At 38.0% G+C, this 17,035-nt stretch overlaps 1 pseudogene; it reads left to right on the forward strand.

Annotated features, from left to right (window-relative positions):
* Nucleotides 1-8,338, forward strand: part of LOC133550918 (unconventional myosin-XVIIIa-like) — a 95,596-nt pseudogene extending 87,258 nt beyond the window's left edge.
* Nucleotides 8,339-17,035: the final 8,697 nt, after the last annotated feature.

The raw sequence follows: 17,035 nt of genomic DNA on the forward strand, positions 1-17,035 counted from the left end.
CACGTACAACGATTCAACTGAAAAAAATGGTTTGAATATAAACAAATAACATTAAATTCTGTGACAGGACTTTGCTAAATAAATGATTTGGCACACATGCTTATTAATAAATTGGCGGGCCACGTTAAATGATTTGGCGGGCCAGATCTGGCCTCCGTGCTTTGAGTTTGACACGTGTGTTGGGGTAACAGGACTGAGTCAATACACAGAAACTGGTTCAAGTGCAATTTTGGACTTAATTGTCGTTGTTTCCTATAGAACATAAACTTTAAGTGCAGTTGAGATAAAGAGTACCACAAATAAATAAAAATAACCCCAAATTTGTTGAAATGTTGCTTTCTAAGTTTAAATTTAAAAAGCAGGGTCAAGCAGCAAATGCTATTTTTCCAATGCTCAATGTAATTTAAATGAACATTTTCAAGTTTTTTTGTTTTTTTAAATATGCAATCTGATCAATGTGCAGGACACTTATACGCTCCTGTTATTTTATTATGCATACAGTATATACCTGTAATTTTTTTCTTTCTTGGGAGCGTGAATGGCAACCATTCGGTGGAGAGGTCCAGCAATTCTGTTTGACTCCAGTTTTGTTGGTGGCAGCAGTACACTTTACAAAGTGAACATCAGCTGCCATACGGAGTACATTTTATTTCCCCACAGCTCCATCTGCTAGATATAGTGGGTAACTACCCCACATGGCCCCTAATCAGCATAGAAAGCATACAATGCATGTGCTGGTACATTCATCAGCACCAACGCCAGATATCGTTATTTTAAACAGTGATGTCATCAAACAACCATTCACATCAATGGACAGTTTAAATGCATCCAGGAAACAATAATTTTTTTGAACTGTGGGACGAAACGGGAGAACCAGGAATAAACCCATGCAAGCAAAAGTATCACTCCAGAAGTCAGAGTTGAGGTTCAAACCTTAAACCACCTGGGTGTATAGCAGATGCGCTAACCACATGGTCTAATGTGCTGCCCCATCGGCATTCACATTGCTGTTTTTTATTCATAAGTAGCATAGTGTTTCTACTACAAACCCTGTTTCCATATGAGTTGGTAAATTGTGTTAGATGTAAATATAAACGGAATACAATGATTTGCAAATCATTTTCAACCCATATTCAATTGAATGCACTACAAAGACAAGATATTTGATGTTCAAACTCATAAACTTTATTTTTTTTTTGCAAATAATAATTAACTTAGAATTTCATGGCTGCAACACGGGCCAAAGTAGTTGGGAAAGGGCATGTTCACCACTGTGTTACATCACCTTTTCTTTTAACAACACTCACTAAACATTTGGGAACTGAGGAAACTAATTGTTGAAGCTTTGGAAGTGTAATTCTTTCCCATTCTTGTTTTATGTAGAGCTTCAGTCGTTCAACTCTCAGGGGTCTCCGCTGTCGTATTTTACGTTTCATAATGCGCCACACATTTTTGATGGGAGACAGGTCTGGACTGCAGGCGGGCCAGGAAAGTACCCACACTCTTTTTTTTACGAAGCCACGCTGTTGTAACACATGCTGAATGTGGCTTGGCATTGTCTTGCTGAAATAAGCAGGGGGGTCCATGAAAAAGACGGCGCGTAGATGGCAGCAAATGTTGTTCCAAAACCTGTATGTACCTTTCAGCATTAATGGTGCCTTCACAGATGTGTAAGTTACCCATGCCTTGGGCATTAATTCACCCCCATACCATCACAGATGCTGGCTTTTGAACTTTGCATCGATAACAGTTTGGATGGTTCGCTTCCCCTTTGGTACGGATGACACAATGTCGAATATTTCCAAAAACAATTTGAAATGTGGACTCGTCGCACCACAGAACACTTTTCCACTTTGCATCAGTCCATCTTAGATGATCTCGGGCCCAGAGAAGCCGGCGGCGTTTGTGGATGTTGTTGATAAATGGCTTTTGCTTTGCATAGTAGAGCTTTAACTTGCACTTACAGATGTAGCGACAAACTGTATTTAGTGACAGTGGTTTTCTGAAGTGTTCCTGAGCCCATGTGGTGATATCCTTTAGAGATTGATGTCGTTTTTTCATACAGTGCCGTCTGAGGGATCGAAGGTCACGGTCATTCAATGTTGGTTTCCGGCCATGCCGCTTACGTGGAGTGATTTCTCCAGATTCTCTGAACCTTTTGATGATATTATGGACCGTAGATGTTGGAATCCCTAAATTTCTTGCAATTGCACTTTGAGAAACGTTGTTCTTAAACTGTTTGACTATTTGCTCACGCAGTTGTGGACAAAGGGGTGTACCTCGCCCCATCCTTTTTTGTGAAAGACTGAGCATTTTTTGGACCTGTTCCCTATTAGCCTGCACACTTGTGGAATGTTCCAAATAAGTGTTTGATGAGCATTCCTCAACTTCATCAATATTTATTGCCACCTTTCCCAACTTCTTTGTCATGTGTTGCTGCCATCAAATTATAAAGTTAATGATTATTTGCAAAAAAAAATAAATGTTTATCAGTCTGAACATCAAATATATTGTTTTTGTAGCATATTTAACTGAATATGGGTTGAAAATGATTTGCAAATCATTGTATTCCGTTTATATTTACATCTAACACAATTTCCCAACTCATATGGAAACGGGGTTTGTATGTTTTCCCCCGGTAACTATGTAAAAGGTTGATTTAATGTTGTTATATTCCAACTTACAAATGGTTTCATTTCAACACACAACATACTTAACTACAAATCATTACTGTGATGTAGTTAAGTATGTGTGAATTCTCTTTTGTGAATATATTTCAGACTATTAGAAGCCGTACACGCGTCATAGAGAACTGGGTCAAATTCCTTTTTAAACCTTCTTCCGTATCAATAATTGCAGTGACAGGCAGGTTTTAACTACAATGGACTTTGTACTTAAAGAATTAAAAGCTACCGTGCAACACAGCTGCTTGAATAGTCTTTATATTTCCCCGGCATATTGCTTTGCCGCGGTACAGAAAGAAAATCATTTAGGCTACATCTCACACACAGTCAAGTTGAACACTGGCATCTGTCATGCTCGCACGATTAGCCCCGCAAACATTTTTCACGTATTTCCAGTGCAGCCTGTGAGCTGCATGTTGTTTTTTTTGCTCTACTGAAGGTAATTCATCATTATTTGACTCCACATGATCCTTGAGAGGTTAGCATCTGCAACATGAAATGCATCCTTAGCATTTATTTCCTTAATCCAGCAATAAAGACATTTTAGAAATTGCAATACTTTGTAGCTTTTCAAAATGTATACTGTGGCGTTTACACTAACTGGTAAAATTATATAATTAAACCGACAACAAAAGATAGTAAGGCACGGTTGATCGACACACTCAGAAAAGTATTAATTTAACAATATGTGTATTATGCTAATGAAATGTGTTTCTTATATTTTGGTTCTTAATGAGCGGGGCCCCTGGGCCCCAACAAATAGATGGATGAGCAGGAAAAAATATAAGAAACAGCTTTCTACATAAAAGTCTATTGCTGCATTAATATGATTTAGATCAACATTTCCCGATTTTCCAATTGAAATAAAAATATAGTTAGCTTACAAGGTAGCTGAATTGTTGGATACCAAAGCAGATTAACAATTAATATGTTGGAGAGCTTTAGCCAGCAAGAGAGGGTCAGAGGCACTTTAATTTTGATGGTGGACAAGACTCAGTGTTTCAATCAATCATTAAAAGTTGATTTATAGAGCCCTTAAACACAAGTGACTCTTTATTCAGCCGAGCATGAGCCAATCAGGTCCTTGAAAACATGCTTGAAGATGAGGTTGGCACATGGTTAAATGAACAGGGGTCATTAAACAGAACATGGACTCAACATACGGTGCAAGCAAATGTAACACACCACTTAGCACAACAAGAACACAATATTTCAGCCACTGTGGACAAAATGGTGCCAAAGGGCGTGCGGGGAGTCTGTAATCATGCCCAGCGACGCTACACAATAATGAATAAGGGTGTCGTTATGAAACTGTTTCGCTTCCTATATGAAATCCAGACACTTTTGTTAGTGGATACTTTCTAATACTGCCTTGTAGACTTGGTTCATCCATCCATCCATCCATCCATCCATTTCCTACCGCTTGTCCCTTCCGGCGTTGTGTAAGTAATATGAAACTAAATTACACCTGTTTTAATTTCCCCTCAGGGATTAATAAAGTATGTCTGATTCTGATTATTTTATTATTTTATATTGCATTATTGTTCAATTAAGGACACCTAATATGTACTACTGTCTAGTAGAGATGTAATGGTATCAAAATCTGCCAGTACATTTTTATCACGGTATAAAGCCGACGGTATGATATTATTGTGGTATATGTTAAAAAAAAAGGCAAAAAAATGTCATAGTGTGTAAAATTAAGTTGAGATTTTTTAGGATAAACACTCAAACTTGATGCTTAAATGATCCCATCTTATTATTATTACAATATATTTTGAAATATACTTTCAGTTAAGTGTCTTAAAACTGACAATATAAACGTTCAGTTTATCAAATGTAAAACAATAATGTTAATTTTAGTCTTTTACTTTTTAACTTTAGAGAAACAGTGTCCTCTGTAGTGGACATCTTAATCACTTTGGAAAATGCTGATTCTCAGAAAAGTTAACTAACAATTTAACTTTTAATAATGTAAATACCTCACAAATTGATGCTTGGCCTCGCTGGCATCAAATATATTTGCTTCTCATATTACTTGTGTTGCCCGCAGTGCAGTGTCACCAAACTTTTTTTTTGTTCGTGGTGCTGCCTGCTGCATTTCCTACTCTAAAGATGGATAACAATTCCATTTAAGTCGAGAGTTGATTCAATGCAATTGAAAAAAATGTGGGTTAAAACATCACAACTTCAGACTGGCTTCATGTGTCGTCTTGAAAACACTCGGACGAAGCCAGTGAGTTTGCCTTGCAGTACGCAGGCCAAAGAGGTTGTGTTTTCACCAGGGTTTGTTTGGATGTCTGTTAGTAACATAACTCAACAGGTTATGGATATATTTTCATGAAAACTTTAGTTAAAAAGTTAAATGGTAAATGGGTTTTACTTTTATAGCGCTTTTTTACCCCTTTTTAAGGAGCCCAAAGCGCTTTGACAGTATTTCCACATTCACCCATTCACACACACATTCACACACTGATGGCGGGAGCTGCCATGCAAAGGCGCTCACCAGGACCCATCAGGAGCAAGGGTGAAGTGTCTTGCCCAAGAACACAACGGACGTGACAAGGATGGTAGAAGGTGGGGATTGAACCAATAACCCTCTGATTGCTGGCACAGCCACTCTACCAACTTCGCCACCCCGTCTCTTAAAGTACCACTGATAGTCACACATGCACTAGGTGTGGTGAAATTACTCTCTGCATTTGACCCATCCCCTTGTTCCACCCCTGGGAGGTGAGTGAACAGTGAGCAGCAGCGGTGGCCGCGCTCAGGAATCATTTTGGTGATTTAACCCCCAATTCCAACCCTTGATGCTGAGTGCCAAGCAGGGAGGTAATGAGTCCCATTTTTGTTGTCTTTGGTATGACTTGGTTTGTACTCACGACCTATTGATCTCCAGGACATGTCTGAAAAAAACAATCCTTTCTTTCTCCTGTACGACCTCCCGCACATGGACCCTGGACACTCGCCCCATCCAGGGAATTATTGGGGATGTAGTTTACTTCCAGACCGGCAAATTCTGAAGTGCCAGCAAAAAACTAGACTGACCAAGTTTTCATTTTATACGGTCACACATCACGGTATTATTGTAATGATTTTGATACCGAAAAACAGCAGTATTTATTTATTTATAATACCCTCACACCCCTAATGTGTGCTTAGGTGTTGTGTAGATGCTAGCTCCTTTTGTGAGTGACTTCACTGAAATACAAGAATGACCAAATACCAACTGTGTGGGCTTATTAAATGTTAATTGGCTGTCCAGTTTTGCAAGAGTAAATGCGTTGAAGGATAGCTTGTATCGGAGCTTGTATCAAAGATTTTAGATGCAAGCTGATATCATCTGATACTTGGTTCTTGGATATAATTATCCGATCTGGAAACCCTAAAAATGTAAGTTTAATAACAGAAAGCACACATAAAATATTCTACAAGACTAATCAAAAATATAATACAAGTTAAAAGTACAAAGGTCATTGTGACTTAACCAATGTAGGTCAGGACAGAGGTGCTGTGACCTATGAATTTAATGACAAAAACGGTGTACCTATTTTTTAAGAAGCCATGATGATGAATGCAATTGAAGTAGGGCTTAGAAAGGCATGCTTGTCAGACATCAGGCAGGTGTCTCAGCCCCCAGGAACATGAAACAGAGACACTGGAAAGATCGTTTGGTGAAACAGGCTGATGAAAATTATGATGCAATAGTAGTCATCTGAGATTGGGGACATTTTAAAAAGGACACTCCTATTATCGCCCAAACGGTAGATCATATCACAATATGATCATTAAATTAAGTTTTTAGATAACTTAATTACCAGTACTGACAGCATGTAAGTTTTGGCTTTTAAATGTTTTGACATTCATTGCGAAAGTGACACGTAACATTCATTTTAGGAGTCACAAGGGGGCCATGTGTCCAAGGAGAATTGGATACAATTTTTTTCCCTGATAGTCTATTCTATTCAGCACTGTAAAAGTAGAGAATCTATCATGGATTTTCTGAAGATCATAGGCTGCAGCCATAATAGTAACAATGCCCCTGCATCGTTCCTGCGATGGAATGAAGAACCATTTTGCATAAAGTATGCATTAACTGCTTATACATTTTGATTACAAATGTATTGTTGTCAGTCTTCTCTTGATTAAACTAATTTGAATAGAGGCAAACCATGTTTTAATAGATCAACAATAAACCCTTATAACTTGTGCCTATGGATATTCTCAATTATTCAGGTCATTGTATTGTCAGGGCATTGAATCGATCACAACTGAACTGTTCCGATTTCCCCTTACCTGCATTGTTAGCCTCTTTGTACTAGCAGTTTTCCACTATCTAAAACACACAGAAAAGAAAGATGTTTGTCTTGTTTCACATAAGATTTGTGAATGTTTGACAAAGTTCCCCAAAAAATTCTGTTTTTCTTTAAATACAGCATGGGTTCATTTCAGACAGTATTAATCAATAGGTAATTGGTTTTCATTGTTCTCTGTTTGAATAATTTCACTTGATCCAGCATTTTTGAACATTCCCCACTATATGTTAAATCTAATGTTCTATGGTTCTTGCTAATGTCATATCGGCTATATTGTATATCGGCATCGTCAAATACTAATAGTTCCAATGCCGGTATCATAATAGAAGTTACAAAGTTGTTTTAGGACATCTAATTTTAAAACCAATATATATAACCGTTTGTTAAGAAATAGGCTTGTTATTCTGTCCAAATATGACCAAAGTATTTTCTTTGCAGTACAGTAGTTTCTTAGTTTTCATACACCTCCGTTTTCATATGGTGCGTTTCAAGACGAAAACTTTCACTGAAAGTTTGTCTCGTTTTTTATACGTTGTCTTAGTTTTATTAAAATAAAACACACATTGGTGACTAAATATACTCTATATGTTATTTTTAATTGAGTATTGCTGCAAAATAAAACTTTCAAATTGTGAGGGCCAGCACTTGGATAAAGGTGTGGTTAAAAGGGAACACCATTTCTTTGGGTGAATTTTGCCCATCATCCACAATGCCTATGTGAGACAAGAAAACACATGTATTTTTATTTTCTGCATATTCCAAATTGTGAAAAAACTGCTATCAAGAGGCTGTTCATAATGCAGGTACAATTGATATTTGAGTGGGACCCTGTAGTGGAAAAGTTGGGCCCCAAGGTAAAAAAAGTTTAAGAACCCCTGCTGTATATGACAAATCACACACAACAGAAGCAACTTGCATGTATTGAGGGCAAAGTGGAATGCTGTAAAATAATACTGAAGTATAAAACTGAAAGACTATCACACTTGATTATTACATCAACACAATTCTTCAATACATATCGATACTGTACATTTGCCACATTCACCTTAGAAGTGGTCCATATTTTGATGCAGTGATATATGTATTAAGGAAAGATACAATTAATTTCTGATGTAATTTTTATCTGTCTTTCTCCAGGAGAACATTGAGATTGCCCTTGATGACTCTGAGGCTAACACATCTTTGTCTGTGGCAGTGGTGGATCAAGTGTCAAGCCAAGCACTTGTAAGTTCAAAACTAAAACATGCATTATCTTCTATAGCACTTTTTTTTAAGTTCATGCATTGCACCGGTTCATACTGTGTTTCTGAATGCTTGTCATAAACTCCAAGGAGTCTTTGCTCACCTTTCAAGGTCCACCATCACTTGGTATTCATTCGGCACAGCCTTAATTCAGAAATAAATATCTTCTCTCTGCATCAGAAGATTTCTTTATGTAGCTTTCAAATACTGAAAGGGCTTTTTTGGCAGAGGCTTTGGAGAAAAGGTAGAAGCAGGGAGCAAAAAAATAAAGGTTAGCACGTCAACTTCAAAAGAAGAAGAATCAATGTTTGGCCTTTGCAGCCTGTGATCTGCACCATGGAAACCAATATCGCAATATTTTAGTGAGTCTTAGATCATGTTGGTATTATTCCAGTGTGTTACATTGAGTACACAAATAATGAAGCACAAATGAAAAAAAAAAAATACATATTTGTCCTCTCATCCACACGCAAATTAATTTTTGTTGCCCTTTTTGGTTTGTGTCATAGTAATGTGTGGCACTATCTCATGTTTTTAAACCTTGTTAAACAGAAAATGAGCATTGAAAATATTGTCTGACATTTCATGTAGCAGTAGACGTGCATCTGTACATCTTCTAACACGCATGGACGATTATGAATGTATTACTATTGTTTCTTGGGCTGTGTGTGCGCTGCCTTTTAAGGTTTTATACACAGCATTGCACATCTAATATCTAATTATATTGCTTAGGGCTGACACAATTGATCTATTAAATAAATCACCTAGATAGAAACACGCTTCGATTTATATTCTGTTGGTTCGATTAAAGGCCTACTGAAATGAGATTTTCTTATTTAAACGGGGATAGCAGGTCCATTCTATGTGTCGTAGTTGATCATTTCGCGATATTGCCATATTTTTGCTGAAAGGATTTAGTAAAGAACATCGACGATAAAGTTCGCAACTTTAGGTCGCTAATAAAAAAGCCTTGCCTTTACCCGAAGTAGCAGATGATGTGTCAATGATGTGGGCTCCTCACATCCTCACATTGTTTATAATGTGAGCCACCAGCAGCAAAAGCTATTCGGACCGAGAAAGCGACAATTTCACCATTAATTTGAGCGAGGATGAAAGATTCTTGGATGAGGAAATTTAGAGGGAAGGCCTATGAAAAAAAGAAGAAAAAAAAGTTAAAAAAGTAAAAAAAGTCGAGGACAAGTGAGAGCGATTCAAATGTTTTCAGACACAATTACCAGGATAATTTTTGGAAATCCCTTATGTGCCTATTGTGCTGCTGGTGTTTTAGTGAGTTAAAGAGTCCCTTAAAGTCAGAGTGGTGTTGCCACGGGTGTTTTGACGCCAGAGTCTCAGAGAGAAGTCACGGCAGCTGCAGGAGGACGCTGGCTCCGCTGATCTCCGGTAAGAGGCAACTTATTTCCACAATTTTCTCACTGAAAACTGCTGGTTGACATGTAGTCGTGATCCATGTTCGCTTGACCGCTCTGATCCATAGTAAAGCTTCACCTCCGGGAATTTTAAACAAAGAAACACCTTGTGTTTGTGTGGCTAAAGGCTAAAAGCTTCCCACCTACATATTTCTACTTTGATTTCTCCAATATTAATTGAACAAATTGCAAAAGATTCAGCAACACAGATGTCCAAATACTGTGTAATTGCGCGATGAAAAGAGACTACTTTTAGCCGGAAGTGGTGCTGGGCTTATATGTCCCCTCCAAGCAATAACGTCACAAACACGCGTCACCATCGCGTAATCATTCCGCGACATTTTCAACAGGAAACTTCCCGGGAAATTTTAAATTGTAATTTAGTTAAATAAACCGGCCGTATTGGCATGTGTTGCAATGTTAATATTTCATCATTGATATATAAACTATCAGACTCTGTGGTCGGTAGTAGTGGGTTTCAGTAGGCCTTTAAGGAGGTATCAAATCCAGACTTCATCGAATGTCCAGAACCTTTAGTAGGCAAACGTGTTAAAAGTGTAATTTTAATATTGATGATGTGCTTTTAATAAAAATAAAAAAAAAGAAAGAAAAACGTTATGGAAATCGGGAAAATTATTGTTTATTTCAACTATTTTCCCTATAACACACATTGTGGCTGTAAACTTTGTTTTATTTGATTACTCAGTTAATTAAACAAACTAATCAAGAAATTACACGATTACTAACAAAATGGGAAGCTGTCGCCTTCATTTTGAAGAACTGATGTGTTACTGTAGCTTCAGAATTCAGATTGGACAAAATAATTGGATAAAAGCCAGTGAATGTGAACATGAGTTTTTTTTTTTTCCTAATGTGTGGGAAATATTTACGGACATGACCTAAGGTTGTCACATTGGTGCGATTTCACCAATATGAAAAAAAAAAAAAAGAGTAATGATTTTAAAAAAGTACTGCTATTAATATTTGTCAGTTGAACTAATTGATAAAGGTTTTTTCTGAATGATTCTAATTATTTTTAACATTCTTGTAAGTAAAATACAGGACAGAAACCCAAGATTAAGCTATGTGAGCTGAGCCTACCCTTTGACTGCACAATCCCTCATAAACTGGGTTGATTGGCATGTGCCCGTTTCCATTTGTCACAATGTCTCAAGTAATATTTACAGAAACAGTTATTGTACACCATTACTTTCTGCAGCCTGTATATTTAATGTCCTTAATGAAGATTTTAGATCAGTCTAGCTAAATCTTGAATTTTCGATCCATGAATCAAACCAATAAACTGCAGAGATACGTCATATGATGAGGTGCGAAGTACTCTGGTTCAACAGGTAGGGGGGGATGTACGGTGCTTGTCGATGGTCTTTTACTACAGAGAGGCAAAGCAACTCTAAGACTTTTACCAAACTAAAATAAATTAGGGAGGAGTTTTACAACAAAGTATCCGAAGACATAGATAACCGCATGGGCTCTTTTTAAAAATGAAAGTCAGACCATAAATGGTTTTTAATTTTATACAATGAAAAAGGCATTAAGAAGTTTATAAAAACACAATATTACCTTCAAGTAAACTACTATACATTTAATATTAGAAGCCTCTATTTTTCTTTCTATGCTTTGGACCCTGCAGCTTATAAAACCGTGCGGCTAATTGATGTATTTTTTCCTGCTAACAGCCATAATGTTTTTGTTAAAAAAATAGTTATCGTTTACAAGCAGTGACACTGAATAGAATTGTTATCCTTTGTGTTATGGCGCCATCTTTTGGACAAGTTTGCTTACTGCAGGTGCCGCGGGCTGAATGTTTACGGTATTTCAGTAAGTGCTTTAAACCGGAAGTACAAGTGCAGCTAATGAATGAAATAACAACATTTTTCTTCAAAAATTTTGTGGGTATGTATTGGTGCGCTCTATGGTCCAGAAAATACAATATTATTAGGGTCCGCCCTGCCAGCAAAGGACATCCATGTCCTTTGCTAAGGCAAGGACCCTATTGAATCTGTAGCGTTTTATTATTAGGGTCCGCCCTGCAATGGCAAAGGACATCCATGTCCTTTGCCATGGCAAGGACCCTATTGAATCTGCTGCGTTTTATTAGGGTCCGCCCTGCAATGGCAAAGGACATCCATGTCCTTTGCCATGCAAGGACCCTATTGTTCCTGCTGCGTTTTATTATTCTTTCTTTCTTTCTTCCGCACCGTCGCGCCCCAATTTCACCCTCTTAACATATTTCAAAACTCACCAAATTTGACACACACGTCGGTCTTTCATGCCTTCCCAACATATTAGGGAGCCAAATCATAAAAATCAAAATTGCGCAATAGCGCCCCCTAGGAAGAAAAAAAAAAGAGACTGCTTGTAACTTCCGTTAGGAATGTCGTAGAGACATGAAACAAAAACCTCTATGTAGGTCTGACTTCGACCTAAATTTCATAATTGTATATTCTAGGGCAAAAATTTACAGAAATTTTGCAAAAACCCATTCAAAGCAAAATTTTCACAAAAAATGCTATTTTTGCCTCTTTGAGCTGTAATTTGACCCCCTTAGAATGCTTCAAAACTCACCAAACTTGGCAGACACATCAGGACTGGCAGAAATTGTGATTTAATGAAAAAAAAAAATCATAAAACTCAAAATTGCGCTCTACAAAATTTTTTGAATGAAACACAGAAAAAACTGCTTCTAGGAAGAAAACACAGACAAAACTGCTTGTAACTTCCGGTAGGAATGTCGGAAAGACATGAAACAAAAACTTCTATGTAGGTCTGACTTAGACCTACATTTTAATAATTGACAGCTAGCAGAAATAATCAACAGGAAGTTGGCAATTACGCCTTCAAAATAAAAGTTTTCGTGAAAACCCGTCACCTTTTTCAAATCGAAACTCCTCCCAGTGCGTTTGTCGTTTCGGCTTCAAACTCGCACAGGAGAGAGATTGAACCCTTTTAAAAAAAGTGGTCGGACAAAGTTGTGATAAGTTTTAAGGTTTTGATTTTACGCGCCTTCAAAGATCCCCTGCGCAAATTTTCCAACAAAATATCATTTTTACCTCTTTGAGCTGTAATTTGACCCCCTTAAAATGCTTCAAAACTCACCAAACTTGGCACACACATCAGGACTGGCAACAATTGCGAGCTGATAAAAAAACCAAACTCCAAAACTCAAAATTGTGCTCTAGCGCCCCCTAGGAATACAACACAGACAAACTGCTCCTAGGAAGAAAACAAAGACAAAACTGCTTGTAACTTCCGGTAGGAATGTCGTAGAGACATGAAACAAAAACCACTGTGTAGGTCTGACTTAGACCTACATTTGAATAATTAACATACTTTGGCAAAAATCAACAGGAAGCTAGATATTTTCACTTCAATACAACAACTGCATTACTATCACAATGCATTAAATAGTGGCAGCAAGGCTTCTCCTGCCGTGGGGCTCGGGGGCAGCAACCCAAGGCGCGTTCGCGCCTTCGCACCCTAATTTGACCCCCTTAACATGCTTCAAAACTCACCAAAATTGACACACACATCGGTATGGAGCAGCAGACCAACTTATTAAGCAACCAAACCCCAAAAATGAAAATTGCGCGCTAGCGCCCCCTAGGAAGAGACAAAAAACAGACTGCTTGTAACTTCCGTTAGGAATGTCGTAGAGACATGAAACAAAAACCTCTGTGTAGGTCTGACTAAGATCTACATTTCCAATAAAAAATGTCTATACCCAAAATCAACAGAAATTTTGCAAAAACTCATTCAAAGTAACATTTACGCAAAAAACGCTATTTTTGCCTCTTTGAGCTTTAATTTGACCCCCTTAAAATGCTTCAAAACTCACCAAACTTGGCACACACATCAGGACTGGCAGAAATTGCGATCTAGTGAAAAAACCAAACCTTAAAACTCAAAATTGCGCTCTATTGCAATTTTTGAAAAAAACACAGAAAAACTGCTCCTAGGAAGAGGAAACGGATAAAACTGCCTGTAACTTCTGGTAGGAACGTCGGACAGACATGAAACAAAAACCTCTGTGTAGGTCTCACTTAGACCTACATTTTGATAGGTGGCATCTTTCAGTTAAAATCAACAGGAAGTTGGCAATTACCCCATCAAAATAAAAGTTTTGTAAAAAGCCGTCACCTTTTTCCAGACAAAACTGCTTGTAACTTCTGTTAGGAATGTCGTAGAGACATGAAACAAAGACCTCTATGTAGGTCTGACTAAGATCGGGACTCGGGACACGGCGGCGGCGGCGGCGGCCAACGGCGGACCCGACCAACGCTGCTTGCAGCTTTAATTATTATTATTATTATTATTCCGCAGCTTCGAACCCTAATTTGACCCACTGACCATGCTCCAAAACTCACCAAATTTTAAACACACATCGGTAAGGCTTGGCAAAAACACATATTAAGCAACCAAACCCCAAAATACAAAATTGCGCGCTAGCGCCCCCTATGAAAAAAAAAAAAAAAACTGCTTGTAACTTCCGTTAGGAATGTCGTAGAGACGTGAAACGAAAACCTCTATGTAAATTTGACTTAGACCTACATTTCATAATAGTATGTTCTCGGGCAAAAATCAACAGAAATTTTGCAAAAACCCATTCAAAGCAAAATTTTTGCAAAAAAATGCTATTTTTGCCTCTTTGAGCTGTAATTTGACCCCCTTAAAATGCTTCAAAACTCACCAAACTTGGCAGACACATCAGGACTGGCAGAAATTGCAATCTAATGAAAAAAAAAAAAAAAATAACTCAAAATTGCGCTCTAGCTTAATTTTTCAATAAAACACAGAAAAAACTGCTTCCAGGAAGAAACAACAGACAAAACTGCTTGTAACTTCGGGTAGGAATGTCGGAAAGACATGAAACAAAAACTTCTATGTAGGTCTCATTAAGACCTACATTTTAGTAATTGACAGCTAGCAGAAATAATCAACAGGAAGTTGGCAATTACCCCTTCAAAATAAAAGTTTTGTAAAAACCCGTCACCTTTTTCAAATCGAAACTCCTCCCAGTGCGTTTGTCGTTTCGGCTTCAAACTCGCACAGGAGAGAGATTGAACCCTTTTAAAAAAAGTGGTCGGACAAAGTTGTGATAAGTTCTAAGGTTTTGATTTTACGCGCCTTCAAAGAACCCCTGCGCAAATTTTCCAAAAAAATATCATTTTTACCTCTTTGAGCTGTAATTTGACCCCCTTAAAATGCTTCAAAACTCACCAAACTTGGCACACACATCAGGACTGGCAACAATTGCGAGTTAATGAAAAAACCAAACCCCAAAACTCAAAATTGTGCTCTAGCGCCCCCTAGGAATACAACACAAACAATACCCTAATTTGACCCCCTTAACATGCTTCAAAACTCACCAAAGTTGACACACACGTCGGTACGGTGTCCCTCCCCAACATATTAAGCAACCAAACCCCAAAAATGAAAATTGCGCGCTAGCGCCCCCTAGCAAAAAACAAAAACAAATCGCTTGTAACTTCCGTCAGGAATGTCGTAGAGACATGAAACAAAAACCTCTGTGTAGGTCTGACTTAGACCTACATTTCCAATAAAAAATGTCTATACCCAAAATCAACAGAAATCTTGCAAAAACTCATTCAAAGCAAAATTTTCGCAAAAAAATGCTATTTTTGCCTCTTTGAGCTGCAATTTGATCCCCTTAAAATGCTTCAAAACTCACCAAACTTGGCACACACATCAGGACTGGCAGAAATTGCGATCTAGTGAAAAAACCAAACCTTAAAACTCAAAATTGCGCTCTATTGCAATTTTTGAACAAAACACAGAAAAACTGCTCCTAGGAAGAGGAAACGGATAAAACTGCTTGTAACTTCTGGTAGGAACGTCGGACAGACATGAAACAAAAAACTCTATGTAGGTCTCACTTACACCTACATTTTGATGATTGGCATCTTTCAGTTGAAATCAACAGGAAGTTGGCAATTACCCCTTCAAAATAAAAGTTTTGTAAAAAGCCGTCACCTTTTTCCAGACAAAACTGCTTGTAACTTCTGTTAGGAATGTCGTAGAGACATGAAACAAAGACCTCTATGTAGGTCTGACTAAGATCGGGACTCGGGACACGGCGGCGGCGGCCAACGGCGGACCCGACCAACGCTGCTTGCAGCTTTAATTAGGGTCCGCCCTGCAATGGCAAAGGACATCCATGTCCTTTGCCATGCAAGGACCCTATTGAATCTGCTGCGTTTTATTATTAGGGTCCGCCCTGCAATGGCAAAGGACATCCATGTCCTTTGCCATGCAAGGACCCTATTGAATCTGCTGCGTTTTATTATTATTATTATTATTATTCCGCAGCTTCGCACCCTAATTTGACCCCCTTGACATGCTTCAAAACTCACCAAATTTGGCACACACATCGGTAAGGCTTGGCAAAAACACATATTAAGCAACCAAACTCCAAAATACAAAATTGCGCGCTAGCGCCCCCTATGAAAAAAAAAAAACATACTGATTGTAACTTCCGTTAGGAATGTCGTAGAGACATGAAACGAAAACCTCTATGTAAATCTGACTTAGACCTACATTTCATAATAGTATGTTCTGGGGCAAAAATCAACAGAAATATTGCAAAAACCCATTCAAAGCAAAATTTTCGCAAAAAAATGCTATTTTTGCCTCTTTGAGCTGTAATTTGACCCCCTTAACATGCTTCAAAACTCACCAAACTTGGCAGACACATCAGGACTTGCAGAAATTGCAATCTAATGAAAAAAAAATATAATAAAACTCAAAATTGCGCTCTAGCGCAATTTTTCAATAAAACACAGAAAAAACTGCTTCCAGGAAGAAACCACGGACAAAACTGCTTGTAACTTCCGGTAGGAATGCCGGAAAGACATGAAACAAAAACTTCTATGTAGGTCTCACTTAGACCTACATTTTAATAATTGACAGCTAGCAGAAAAAATAAACAGGAAGTTGGCAATTACCCCTTCAAAATAAAAGTTTTGTAAAAACCCGTCACCTTTTTCAAATCGACACTTCTCCCAGTGCGTTTGTCGTTTCGGCTTCAAACTCGCACAGGAGAGAGTTTGAACCCTTCTGATTAAAAGTATAGATCAAAGTTGTGATAAGTTTTCAGGTTTTGATTTTACGCGCCTTCAAAGAACCCCTGCGCAAATTTGCATAAAAAATTTCATTTTTGCCTCTTTGAGCTGTAATTTGACCCCCTTAAAATGCTTCAAAACTCACCAAACTTGGCACACACATCAGGACTGGCAACAATTGCGAGTTAATGAAAAAACCAAACCCAAAAACTCAAAATTGTGCTCTAGCGCCCCCTAGGAATACAACACAAACAATACCCTAATTT

The sequence above is a fragment of the Nerophis ophidion genome, linkage group LG04, assembly GCF_033978795.1.
Source record: "Nerophis ophidion isolate RoL-2023_Sa linkage group LG04, RoL_Noph_v1.0, whole genome shotgun sequence".
In the NCBI taxonomy this organism is placed as follows: Eukaryota; Metazoa; Chordata; class Actinopteri; order Syngnathiformes; family Syngnathidae; genus Nerophis; species Nerophis ophidion.